The sequence below is a fragment of the Amborella trichopoda genome, chromosome 10 (genome assembly GCF_054954075.1).
Source record: "Amborella trichopoda isolate Santa Cruz 75 chromosome 10, AtrichopodaSantaCruz75HAP2 v2.0, whole genome shotgun sequence".
In the NCBI taxonomy this organism is placed as follows: Eukaryota; Viridiplantae; Streptophyta; class Magnoliopsida; order Amborellales; family Amborellaceae; genus Amborella; species Amborella trichopoda.
This window is the reverse complement of record NC_142345.1, coordinates 36,410,342-36,423,660: the sequence shown is the minus strand read 5'-3', so window position 1 is coordinate 36,423,660 and position 13,319 is coordinate 36,410,342. Positions and strand designations below refer to the sequence as shown.

The following is a 13,319-nucleotide window of genomic DNA, read 5'->3' as shown; positions in this document are numbered from 1 at the left end:
ATAACATTCTCTATAGTTTCTCTAGGAACTTTGGTGGATTCTGGGAGGATAGTTCAAAGTTGGTAACCTAAAAGCTAGGAACCTTATTTAATAATTGACGGTGATAGTATTTTCACCCATTTGACATTAAAAAAGCTGGAAACTACGTATCGTAACCATTCATTAAATATTTTATTGATTTGATGAGCAAAATACGTTTTGAGGAAGATTTTCTTGCTTTTTTTTGGGTGAATAGTAAGATTTTCTTGCTAACCCATATAATGCATTTCTTATAAAATACTAGTGCAACGTATGTTCAATGCACGAACATAACCTCGGATTTCAGCCACTTCAAAAAAAAAAAAGCCGTTGAAACTTTGGAGTGTAACAAAAAGTGGTTGTTTTTAAGCAAAACAAAAAAAACAAAAACAAAAAACAGAGCAAAAACCACCAAAGCGATTAACAAGATACCCTACTATGAGATTAACCAGGAAAAAAAGACCATAAATAGGAAAAAATAGATTAACATTATAGTTTGAGATTACCCCAGAAAAAAAAGCAAGAAAATTGTAACTAAAAAAACCTTTGTAGATTTGGGTTTCTTTTTTTTTCTTTCTTTTTTTGACAATGTTTGAAACAATCACAAACGAACATCAGTTTTAAAAAGCTCGAATCTTGTAACCTCATGAATGATCAGGATTAAAAAATATACATCATCATCTGCCTGATAAGGAAGAATGCCAATGCCATATACAAAAATACAAACACTATGTTTTTCGCAAATTGCTAAATCTTCATTGCATTTTTCAGGTTCTATTACTGCGAATATTTCCTTGAGTATGTAGCTTCAAACCGATTTGATTGCTGTAAAAACAAAAACCAATTGTAAAGTTGCATACGGTGGTAATTGAAGCAAAACAGAGAGGATTAGAAGGTTGTCAAATGAATACTTGTGGAAAACAGAATTAGAGGGTGGCATCAGATGAAGCAAAACAAAGAGGATTGGAAGGCTGTATCAAATGAAGCAATACAGTGAGGAGAATTACACAGCTCGAAAAAAGTCAAATAATCGAAAAAATGCAAATAAAATCCAGTGTTGAGATGGAACAAACTGGCAAGAGGTTTTCCGAAGCCAAATGATAAGAGAAAATGTAGATGAACAAAATAGACAGATAAAAAAAAAACAAAATAGATTGATAATTGCACAAATACATGAAACCCTAGTTTTGCCCCGTTTCATCCTCCATTTCCAACAAGACTGGCACGCGGAGATTTTTCTTGCATGTGTTTATATAAACTAAAATGTGATAAACCTTTCTTTTCCTCAAACTTAGAGCATCGATATCGCATAGGACATATATGAGACCACCACCCGGGCATCCCATTTCATCTCATAATATGGTGTACGAAACCACAAATAATGAAAGGCAATTTATGGCTGAAACAAGCACCTTGCATGTGGTTTGCAGAGCTAAATTTTATTTTTCAAGGTGTGGATACCAGGAAAATCACAATGGCTACTTTTTATTTATTTCCTCAGTTTCCAAAAAAAAATATCTTTGTCGTGGTTTATGTTGATGATATCTTTGTCGTGGTTTATGTTGATGATATCTTAATTATATGAGATGATAATCAAGATATACAAGCCTTAAATTACGTATTTCTTAGGACCGGAAATCTCCCACTCATCTAATGGCTATTTGATCGGTCAAAGAAAGTACACCAACGACCTTATAATACTAGTGGGACTCACAAATAATAAGCAAGTGGATACACTTTTGGAGCTAAATATCAAATATGGAAAGGTTAATGGCGACCCAATAGCTGATCCAACTATGTATAAAAGGATTTTGATAGCTTTGTCTATCTTATCATGATACGGTTTGATATAACTCATGCAATCCAACTTGTCAGTCAGGTTGTTTCTGATCTTCGGATGCTTCATTTATGGCGGTTCATCATATTATTTGGCACCGCCAATCATATACAAGATTTCCTTCCAAAGCCAATATAAGGAAAGACCCTTCTCTCTAGTTGTTGACATCCATCTATCTATTTAATCATTTTATTGAGATCAATTCCTTGTTGGACCTCCCTATTATTGGATCGAAATTCACCTGGTCCAATAATAGTATTTCGAATTTAGCTATGTTAAAACTCGACAGATTTTTGACATCGACAGATTGGATGGAGAAGTTCCCTCTTACGTCTGTGAAAGCTTTACCCAAAATTTCTTTGGATCACTGACCCATCATGCTCAATACGGGATTGTTAAATGGAGGCTCGAGACCTTTTCGTCAGGATGTTGGATGGCTGGAAGAGAATGATATGATTGAATTGATAAAGGGTACCTGGGTTAACACTATTATGGAGGGCACATTGGACTTTCAATTACACAGAAAGCTTTTGAGTATCAAACATAAGTTGATTGCTTGGAAGAAAGAGAATAATTTTGATATCAAAACTAAAATTGATGGTGCCCTTGTTGATATAGAACGGTTAAATCTAAAGATCCAATTGAATGGTGTGTTCTCGGAGCAAGATGTGTTGGTTCACTGTTTGAAAATTAAGGACTTTGAGGAACTTCGCAGGTTGGAGGACGTCTATTGGAGATAGCGATCTAGAACTAAATGATTAAAGGAAAGTGACCTTAATACAAAATATTTTTATGTTATTGCTAGTGCAAGAAGAAGGCAAAATGACCTTTCTGGCCTGTCAATTTCCGGAGTTGACTCTGAAGATGAGAATGCGATTGAAGAGGCAGTTATTAATCATTTTAAAAGGGCTTTCACTTTTGAAGTGAAACTCTTGCTTTCTTTTAGCAGAGTTTCCTTTAAAGTGTTGTCTATTGAGATGAAAAGTGCATTGGAGAAGGAGGTTTCTATGGAGGAATTGTGTCAAGCTGTGTTTGCTTTGCCTGGAGATAAAGAACCAGGTCCTGACGGTTTTCCCTTGGTATTTTTTTATAGATTTTGGATTTGGTGAAGGGTGAACTGTTGGATTTTGTTCGAAGCTTCTTGTTTAAAGGAGATATATTCAAAGGGGTGAACTCTACGTTTCTGGCCCTTATCCCCAAGAGATCTTTGATATCCGATTTGTCTGATATAAGACCAATCAGTCTATTTACTAGCCTCTATAAAATTGTTGCGAAGGTCTTGGTTGAGAGGCAGAAAAATATTTTGCCATTTCTTATTTCTAGTACTCAATCAGCATTTGTCAAGGATCGCCAGATTACTGAGAGTGTTCTTTTAGCTCAAGAATGCATTCATTCTAGAGTTTTGAGTAATATGTCAGGTGTTGTTATCAAATGAGACAAGGAAAAAGCTTATGATCGCATTGAATGGGGTATTTTGTTGGGAATCATGAAGGCCACGGGTTTTGGTGATAGAGAAGCTGGATTTTTTGTTGTTTATCCGCTGCTCACTTTTCGGTAATTTTAAAGGCATCCCTGTTAGTTTCTTCAAAGCCTCTCGAGGTCTTCGTCAAGGGGATCCTCTCTCTCCCTTTTTATTTACTATTTATGCTGAGTGTTTTAGCTCAATGTTGAGTAGAGTGGAAAGGTTGGGCCATTTTTCAGGGTTTAATATTGTTAACTCTGGTATTATAGTCTCCCACCTACAATATGCTGATGACACCCTAATTTTTTGTTATGTTAATCCTCTTCATGTGAGGAATATTGCCAAGTTCTTGGAGGTTTGCGAGGTTACTATTGGGTTTAAAGTGAATTTTAACAAATCTTCCATGGTTGGTATTAACTGTTCTGAGGCACTGAGTGCTTCATTGGCTAGTGTTATGGAATGTAAAGTGGGGTCTTTTCCTCTCATTTATCTGGGGTTACCTATTCCTGATTCAAGGCTGACCATCGTTGTTTGAGACAAGGTATTAGAGAGAATCCAATTCAAACTGGACTTGTGGAAGAATAAGCATCTGTCATTGGGGGGGGGACGGTGACTTTGCTTAGGTCATGTCTGTCCAATCTTCTGGTCTATCGGATGTCTCTGATTAACATGCCGGCCTTGGTTGCAAGAAAAATAGAAAAAATGATGAGGGATTTTCTTTGAGATTCGCATGGGAACTCGAAAAAATTTCATCTCCTTAGATGGGAGAGACTTTGTACCCCAAAGAAAGAGGGCTGCTTGGGGATTATACGTATTAGATTTATCAATCGAGCTCTCTTATGCAAGTGGTGGTGGCGGAGTATTCATTTTAAGGATCATCTATGGTACCAAATCCTTCTCTCTAAGTATGGTTTGGATAGATCTGAGCTTTGGCTAGGTGGAGGTAGAGGTAGAAATACCTCTAAGATGTAGAGGTCTATTACTAATTGTAGGCCTATGATTTCAAGTTACTTCAGATGGAATGTAGGCTGTGAAGATAATGTTTATTTTTGGCATCATAAGTGGGTGGGCGAGTTTAATCTTAAGTCATTATTTCCTGAGCTTTTTGGGATAATTTCGAGACCAAATATGAAAATTAGCAAGACAGTTGAGCTGAGGGGTGTTAATATGTCTTGGGATATTTTTCTGGGTTATAATAAATTGAACGTATGCTCTGATGCAACTTTTGGATAAGGTCTATATTTCGCCGAATGCAGAGGATGAAATGGTATGGGAGATCGAATGCGATAGTATTTTTTTCGTCAAGTCTTGCTACAATCTCCTATTTCTTGATAGGTGACGGTGGTCTTGCCCCTAGATTCCTCAGGTTTGGAAATGGCGGATACCTCACAAGGTTCAGGTCTTTATTTGGTTGACTGCATTGAACAGGATTTTGACAACTGACAATTTAATCAAAATAGGCAAGATTCTACCCAATGTGTGCTTACTGTGTAAAGTTGATGGTGAGTCAATTGCACACCTTCTTATTCATTGTCCTTTTACAGTACACATTTGGTATTGGTTGATTGGTGTGCTTAGTATAAATTTGGTTCTTCCTCAACATGTGGAGGGGATTGTTACTCAAATGTCTTTACCTCACTTGCCGAAGGTTGGTAATGTTATTTGAAAAATAGCGAAATGAGTCATTCTATGGGAAGTCTGTAAAGAGAGAAATAGAAGGACATTTAAAGGGGTTTTTCTTCCCATGGATAGATTGATTCACTTTATTAAAGTCACAATTTCATCTTGGCTATCTGTGAATAAGGCGGGTTGGGGTATTCGAAGGATGATGTGATGGCAAATTTACGTAACTTTTTTCTTATGGGTATTTCTAGTAATAGACCGAAGTGTTGTTGGTCAGCGCCCCCTGCTGGTATTCTGAAACTTAATTTTGATAGCAGTTCTTTGGGCAATCCTAGTTTAGCAGGTTATGGTGGGGTCTTGCAGGACAGCTCTGGTAACATCGTTCTTTCTTATGCGAGTCCTTTAGGTTGTGGAACTTCAAATTTTGCTGAGCTTAGTGTGTTGTTCTATGGCTTAAAGATCCTTATTGATAAAAATTGTGGTAGCAATTATATGATAGAGGGTGATTCGCTGAATGTAATTAAATGGTATAAGAAGGAACAACGTATTTCTTGGGAGCTTCGGTCTTTATGGTTGCGGATTATGGATCTATCTTCCTCTCTGATTGTTTTTTTCTCTCATGTGTATCGAGAAGCTAATACTATGGCGGACGAAGCGGCCAAGAGTGGTGTTTTTTTATCTAATCTTGTTGTTGCTAATGATGTAATCTCTTTCTCGTAGTTTGAATTAAAATTAGTTATATTTGTCAAAAAAAAAGAACCCACTATTCCAAGTTCACTGTTTGTAGCTTAGTTCAGGGTCGTTTGGTAATTTTGTTGTGACTTTTATAAGAGGTTCTAGTGCTATTATGACTTTTAGTATCGCGATTTTTATGTGGGCTAGCCAGTAACCATTTACTTTGAGGGGCTGTTTGGATCCATAGAAAAAGACCACCTAGAAAAATCTATTTTTTTTAAAATGTATTTCAAGAAAATTATTTCCTATAAAATAGATATTTGTTGTTTGGAAGGTACATGGATCCATAACATTTTCATTTCTGTTTTTTTTTTTTACTTTCTTCGTTAAATATTTTTTATTGCATTATTCATTCGGAAAAATTACATATATATCCGTTATAGTTTCCGTTATTACAAAAATACCAAATTGTTTCCGTTATTATTGAAATGCCCGTTTTTTCACTTCATAACTAAAAATTTAAATAAATGTTTTTTACCTTTTTTGAGTTTTTGAACAACTGAAAATAAGCTAATTTTGGTTCTTGAACAATCGAAAACAGTATAGCTCATTTAAGCTTTTAGAATGCACAATTCTATTTGCGGTTGTTCAACATCTGAAATTGTTCTATTTTTTATTGTTCAACATCCGAAAATGTCTTATTTTCGGTTGTTCAACATCAGAAATATGTCTTATTTTCGGTTATTGAACAACCGAAAGTAAGAATGCAAATTCCAAGCTTTTGTCCTATTTTTGGTTGTTCAACAACGGAAAATAAAAATGCAAATTCCAAGCTTCTGCGGTTGTTCAAAAACCTAAAAAAGGTTAAAAAGTCTTTTTTAAAAAAATTTGTTATGAAGTGAAAGAAATGGACATTCCAGTAATAACGAACACTATTTGGTATCTTGGTAATAACGGAAACTACAACGGATATATATGTAATTTTCTCTATTCATTATAATGTCCATTTTTTTCATTAAATTTGAGATAGTTCCTTTCTCTAAATAATTGAGTTAATTCCTCTCTAAAAAATTTCTTTGTTTTTCTCTCTAAAATTTGTAGTTTTTTTACCTTAAATTTTAAGATATTTTCCCTCCCTAAAACTTAAAATTTGAGATAATTTCTCTCTAAACATTTTGAGAAAGTTTTTCTTTATAAATTTTGAGATAGTTTCTCCTTCTACAAATTTTAAAACTTTCTTCCTTTAAAATTTGATATAGTTTCTCTCTAACATTTGAAGATGTTTTTCTCTCTAAAACTTAAAATCTTAGATAGTTTCTCTTTTAAAAAACTTTGAGATAGTTTCCCTCTCTAAAATATTTTAGGTGGTTTCTCTCTAAATTTGATATATTTTCCATCTCTCTCTCTCTTAAATTTTAAGATACTCTCTATAAAAAAATAAAATTTGAAATCGTTCTCTCTCTAAAATTTAGAGACAGTTTCTTTCTCTAAAACTTTTCAAATACATTTTCTCTCTAAAACTTAAAATTTGATATAGTTTCTCGCTCTAAAATTTGATATAGTTTCTCTCTCTAAAAGTTTTGAAATAGTTTCTCTCTCCAAAAAAAATTTACATATTTTCTCTCTCTAAAACTTAAAATTTGGAATACTTTCTTTCTTTAAATATTTTTGTGATAGATTCTCTCTCTAAAACTTTTTAGGTACTTCTCTCTCTAAAGTTTGATATTGTTCATCTCTAAAATTTTAAGATATTTTGAGATGGTTTCTCTCTCAAAAATTTTTAGGAACTTTCTCTCCATAAAACTTAAAATTTGACATAGTTTTTCTCTCTAAGAATTTTCAGGTACTTTTTCTTTCTAAAAATTAAAATTTGATATAGTTTTTTTTATTAAAAAATTTGAAATAGCTTCTCTCTCTAAAAATTTCAAGTACTTTCTCTCTCTAAAACTTAAAATTTAAGATAGTTTCTCTCTCTAAAAATTTTGATATAGTTTTTTTCTCTAAAACGGTTTTAGATACTTCTCTCTCTAAAATTTGATATAGTTTCTCTCTCTAAAATTTTAAGATATTTTCTATCTCTCAAACTTTAAATTTGAAATAGTGTCTCTCTATAAACACTTTGAGATGATTTCTCTCTCTAAAAGTTTTTGATAGCTTCCCTCTTTAAAATTAGAAATAATTTCTCTCCTAAAATTTTAGAGACACTTTCTCTTTCTAAAACATAAAATTTTAGATAATTTCTCTCTCTAATTCGTGGCCGTATTTTGTGAAATTAATTGTATTTTATAAAGTTGACGTCTCCGTAACGAAATTTTCTACTTGAACTAGCCAAAAAGTTCACCAAAAATGTGTCATATCCAATGAAAAACATTTATTATGAAAATATGTATCCAAGTATCCAAATCACCCCTTAGTGTCAATCCATATTTATTATGGCAAAGTAATAGCCATTTTGATAGCATTCTTAGTTAATTACTAGTACTTTGCGAACTTATCCTTACACCATCCACTATGAATATTAAGTGGATGTCATTTCATCATCATCATAGCTTTTTTCTCAACTCATTAGGGTCAGCTATACAAATCATTGTCTATCACTTTGCTCTATTAAGTGTCGTACCTTCAATGAGGTCATAACTCCTCAAATTTTTTTTGCTATTTTTAAACATTTCCTTTTGGGTTTATCCCTGTCATTTTTTAGCTTTCTACTTGAACTAACTCACACTTCCTAACATGTGTTGTACTGGATCTATGCTGCACATGGCCAGTCTACCTCTCATCTTATCGCCTTTTGGTATCACACCTATCAAATTCTATCCGTTCTTGTCTTGTCACTCATCCATCTCAATATCTTCATCTCAACTACATACTCATTCTATAGTTATGTTGTTTCTTTACTGCCCAATATTCTGTTCTATAGAGCAAAGTTGGTCTCATAGCTCTTTTATAGAATTTGTCCTTCAATTTCATTGGTATGCGGTCCAGTTGCACATCTCCACTTCGTTCATCCAGCTCTAATTATATATGCAACATCTTTCTCAATCTCTTGATTTTTCTGGATTATCAACCTAAAATGCCAAAGTCTGATTTAGAGTGCCAAATTGAGATATTAAATGGACGGCATTTCTTTTCAGCCTTTTCTACAAAATGTAGAAAAAGGATATGGTTAATTTCAACATTTGTATACAAAAGAGGTTACTTTTCAGCCTTTTCTAAAAATGGTAGAAAAGGGGCAAGGTTAATTTCAACATTTGTATGCAAAAGGGGCCTATTTAACATGCAACCAACCCCAATATGGCATGTATGAACTGAAATTCATCGCTTTGTGCCTATAAAATGACTTTCCCTCAACCAACCCCAATATGGCATGTATGAACTGAAATTCATCGCTTCGTGCCTATAAAATGACTTTCCCTCTTCCTTCCTCATGGTTGTATCTTTCATTTTAGAAGTAACTGACAACAAGACTTCTTCTTCTCATTGCCTTTTCACCTATTCCTAACGTTTCATACTAGCCTTCCCAGGCCTTTGCTTATTCCTTAGTGGTTATGAAGTTCTTCACTCATTATTTACAATCTCTCTTCAAATTTTGTATTTTCCAAAGCTTTGGCTTTCCTCTTATATCTTCCACTTCTGTCTATATGTTTTGTGGTTTACTTTTGCATTTATTTGATTGCTGTTTTGGTTCTTAGTCGCTTCGATTTGAAGGTAAATACAGCTCTTTTGAATTATGGAGAGGTTCAATTATGTAAGCTTCCAGGGCTTACATAATTCATGTTCATCGTGGAAAAGAACAATTGGTCGGGTATAGGCGGAATCGGAAAATAGGGGTATGGTGGATAGCATTTGGAGTTTGACATGCATTTGCACTGAGCATGAGTTGATGGATCGTCACTCTCAGATGACCTTTATCAGGGTTAGGTGTTGGCATGAGATTTCTTCCCCATCACCTTAGCACAATTATGGAATGTGTACGAGGGATGGGAATAATCCTATTATATCATGCGTACAAAACACACTAGCCTTCATTAACAAAGGCAATGTCGTGAAACGCCCATATTGAAGTTCGGATGACAAGGTGCCATCATTGGCAGCATGAAATTTCATTCCAACCAAATAGTAAACAAACTGTCCTCTGCTACTACTGCTATGTCCTCCAGCTCGATGAGTAGATCCAAGAAGCACAGGCTGAATAAGACAATCTTGCTGTACAAAGCATTTCCTTGGACTTGACAAGCCCAAAATTTTCATTGCCTTCACTAGGGTGGCTTCTTCGTTGAATGGAGATCTGCATATTGTCAATGTATGCTCATCCTTGCTTGTAACCACCTATCGATGCCTTTTTTTGTCGCTTGGGGATCCACTGTCCGGCATCAACGACAGGATCAGCAGCTGATCGTTTTTCATAATGCCGGTCTCTCTCTCTCTAAGATCGCTGACTGCCCTCCTAACATCTAATGGAAAAACAGAGGTGTATATCATTTGATATGTATTCTAAATTTCAAGACTTGTATACATTATGTATCTGTGTAAGATATTCCACAATTGATAATTAAAGACTCACTTGGAGAGAGAGAGAGAGGTGGCATATCTTTCACCCTTCATTTCACCCGATCTCGATTCAATATCTGAATTTTTGAGAAGAAACCTCACACCCCCTCAGAGAAGATGTGCATATAATATGTCGCCTTCTGTGTTTAAACTACATCTTGGAACCAAGAAAAATAATAATTTGTTTGATGAAATGCCCAATCTTGGAATCAAAAGAGCGTTTTGATCAAATGATCAACAAATATTTGTTGGAAACCAATATAATTACCAAACAATAGGAACAGAGATGTTTGTGAAAGGAGTTCAATAATTTTCAAATTGGTTTCCAAATAATAGACGGCAGAAATCCAAGTAAAGAATAATTTACTCTCAAAATCATAGATTCTTAAAAATCTGTAAAATAACCCAGAGACAGTGAATTAATAATTGCAGACTCTTGTAAGGGTTAGACTTCTAAGCAATGTTGTGACTTTGTGAGGGCTTCGAGGACCTAAGCACATCCAACAAGATTTTATCCATATTATGCTAGGGGGCATGAAATATGGTCCCAAAGAAAGAAAAAGGTCATTTTATCAATAATGTATGGATAATCCTAATGGAATAGGCCATGAAATATGGTCCCAAAGAAAGAAAAAGGTCATTTTATCAATAATGTATGGATAATCCTAATGGAATAGGGCATGAAATATGGTCCCAAAGAAAGAAAAAGGTCATTTTATCAATAATGTATGGATAATCCTAATGGAATAGGGCATATCAAGGTTTTAAAAATTGGCGAACTACTGGAACTAGCGGATTGGGATCAGGAATCATTAAGGCCAGTCCGATTCTACTTAACTATTGTTCCGGCTAGTTCTGTTAGAGAACTAGTTTCACTTTATTTTTAAATATTTTTTTAATTTTTATGTTCTCTAATTTTTTAAATTTATGAAAAACACGTTAAACATATATCATTTTTAGGACTTGAAATCCTTTTTGTTTATTTTATTGGCGAAGTCAAGATGATAGATTTGTAGGGTTTGTAACGCTGGAATTGATGTTCTAGTTTCTAGCACTAGAAGATCATATGCTCCATGTGAGCATATAATCCATTATGTTCCGTGGATAAAATTCTACCTATATTTTATGACCTTAAATTTTTGGGATGAAACTTTTTCAATCTAGTAACAAATATAAATAAACTCAAATACCAACCCCTTATGGAGCAATTACATATAAAGTAAGACTAGCTTATAAACTATACTTTCATAGCACAAATTACATAAACTATGTCCCAAAGCTTAAATACATCATGCAACTAATCTAAACAAAATTCTAAAGAATAAAATCAACTAAATAGGGAATTAGAATGCCAAATTAAAATAGGGAAGTCATGTTTCGAACCCCTTGTGTCGGGGCCACGCAATAGGGCTCTATAAGGACTTAATTTTGTCCCTTCGGATTTTACAAAAGTGGTTCAATCTCACAAGAGTGTCTAATCCAAATGAGAAGAAATTACACACCTTAAAATAACTTCTTAATATCTCAACACATTGGCATTATCATCCAAAACATAATACAAAATATTTGAATCGAATTGGATAAAGAACAAGTGAGTTATGGCCAAACTACACACGGTGGTCCCTCGGACCACCAAAACATTCTTGTATGGAAAGATTATGAACCCCCATAGGTAAAAACGTGATGAAAAACTTTTAAAAATGGAGTAACATTCTGAGACTAAATTATTTGATGGGTTTGAAGCAAAGTAATTAAATGATACTATGCATGATCATGGATTCTCATGCATATAGGCTATAACTCATAAAGGACCACACTATGAATAAGCACGATGAAAAAGATGATCAAATAGGGATTCTAAGATCAATGAAGCTTTTCTAAATTCAAAACTCCAATAATTATAAATGCCAAGGATATGATCTTATGAGAAAAGAAAATTCAATAGAGTTTACCTTGATAAATGTACACCATGGACTTAGGCATAAGAAAGGAGGGCAACTATCAAGATCACCATTAATGGAACTCTAAAACTTTTCTCTCTTCAATTTTCTCTCACAAAACCTTAGAAGAAAGAGGGGAGTAATAATTTTCCAAAATGGTTCAAGAGTTTAGATAGTTAAGGTTTGAGATCTCATAATGTGCTTTTATAACATGGGTGTAACTTTGGATTCAGTCAACACCCTTGATGCACTAATCCAAAGGCACATGAGAGGCTAATATACCTAGTCATCCATCTCCATTCAACCACTAGGATGAAGGGATGGGATTTCACACCATTATCACTTACCCTAACCCTAAGTTATGCCACTTTACCATTTTATCGCTAGTCCATGTTTTTGTTCCAATTGTATCCAATATGGCCTTACAAAAATACCCTTAGTTTTTTTAATAATATATTAGAGTAGATAACCACAAAGGCTGAAGGGCAAAGAAGTAATTGGCAAAGCTCACACATGTGGAGATATTCTTCTTTATCAAAGCCAATCACTTTGTAGATCTAAAATTTCAAACCAATCAATTTAAAGATAATGTCCCTTTCACACATGTGTGTGAAGATATTTTTCAACTCAATTTTGAAAATGTATTTTCTCTTTAATATCAAATCAATTAATTAATTAAACTTCACATATGTCATGCATGACCCATGTGTGAGTTAATTAAGACATGTGATAAAAAGGTGGCATTAATTTACAATATTGTATAACAAAATATAACAATGGATAACAAGACATCATAACACAACCCCTTATGAAACAAGCAACCAAATGCCAATCTAGTCCCCCGCCTAGGGATCAATGCCCAGCTGGGCGGTGATCCTAGAGTGAGGTGTGGGGTGCCATGTGGCAACCGTATGGCCACTCGGACGCCACATGGTACTACCAAGTCAGAACTAAAATGGAATTCGAGCCAAACAATATAAAAAGCCTTATTTTTTTAGCAAATAAAATTCTGAAAAATTCTGAAAAGTTCTCTAAAATTCACAATAGATATTTAAAATATTTTTTTAATTGTTAGGTTTTTTTCATCATTATAAAATCGGATAAAATGTATAGTGAGATCTCAGGCTAATAACTATAGGTATCGGAGTACTCCATTGGGCTAGTCAAAAATGATATTCTACCGAATCTCAGATCAACCCAATTGATCCATGTT

General features: G+C 34.1%; 1 long non-coding RNA gene and 1 other non-coding gene across 2 annotated transcripts; both read right to left on the bottom strand.

Annotated features, from left to right (window-relative positions):
• Nucleotides 1–627: 627 nt before the first annotated feature.
• On the bottom strand, nt 628–704 carry LOC148780194 (small nucleolar RNA SNORD36). Its single transcript, XR_016043465.1, has one exon. It is a non-coding gene; the product is annotated as a small nucleolar RNA SNORD36 (small nucleolar RNA).
• An 8,215-nt stretch (nt 705–8,919) lies between these two features.
• Nucleotides 8,920–10,322, bottom strand: LOC148780193 (uncharacterized). Its single transcript, XR_016042925.1, has 2 exons — nt 10,180–10,322; nt 8,920–10,069 (listed from the first exon to the last, which is right to left on the bottom strand). It is a non-coding gene; the product is annotated as an uncharacterized LOC148780193 (long non-coding RNA).
• Between the last annotated feature and the right edge of the window lie 2,997 nt (nt 10,323–13,319).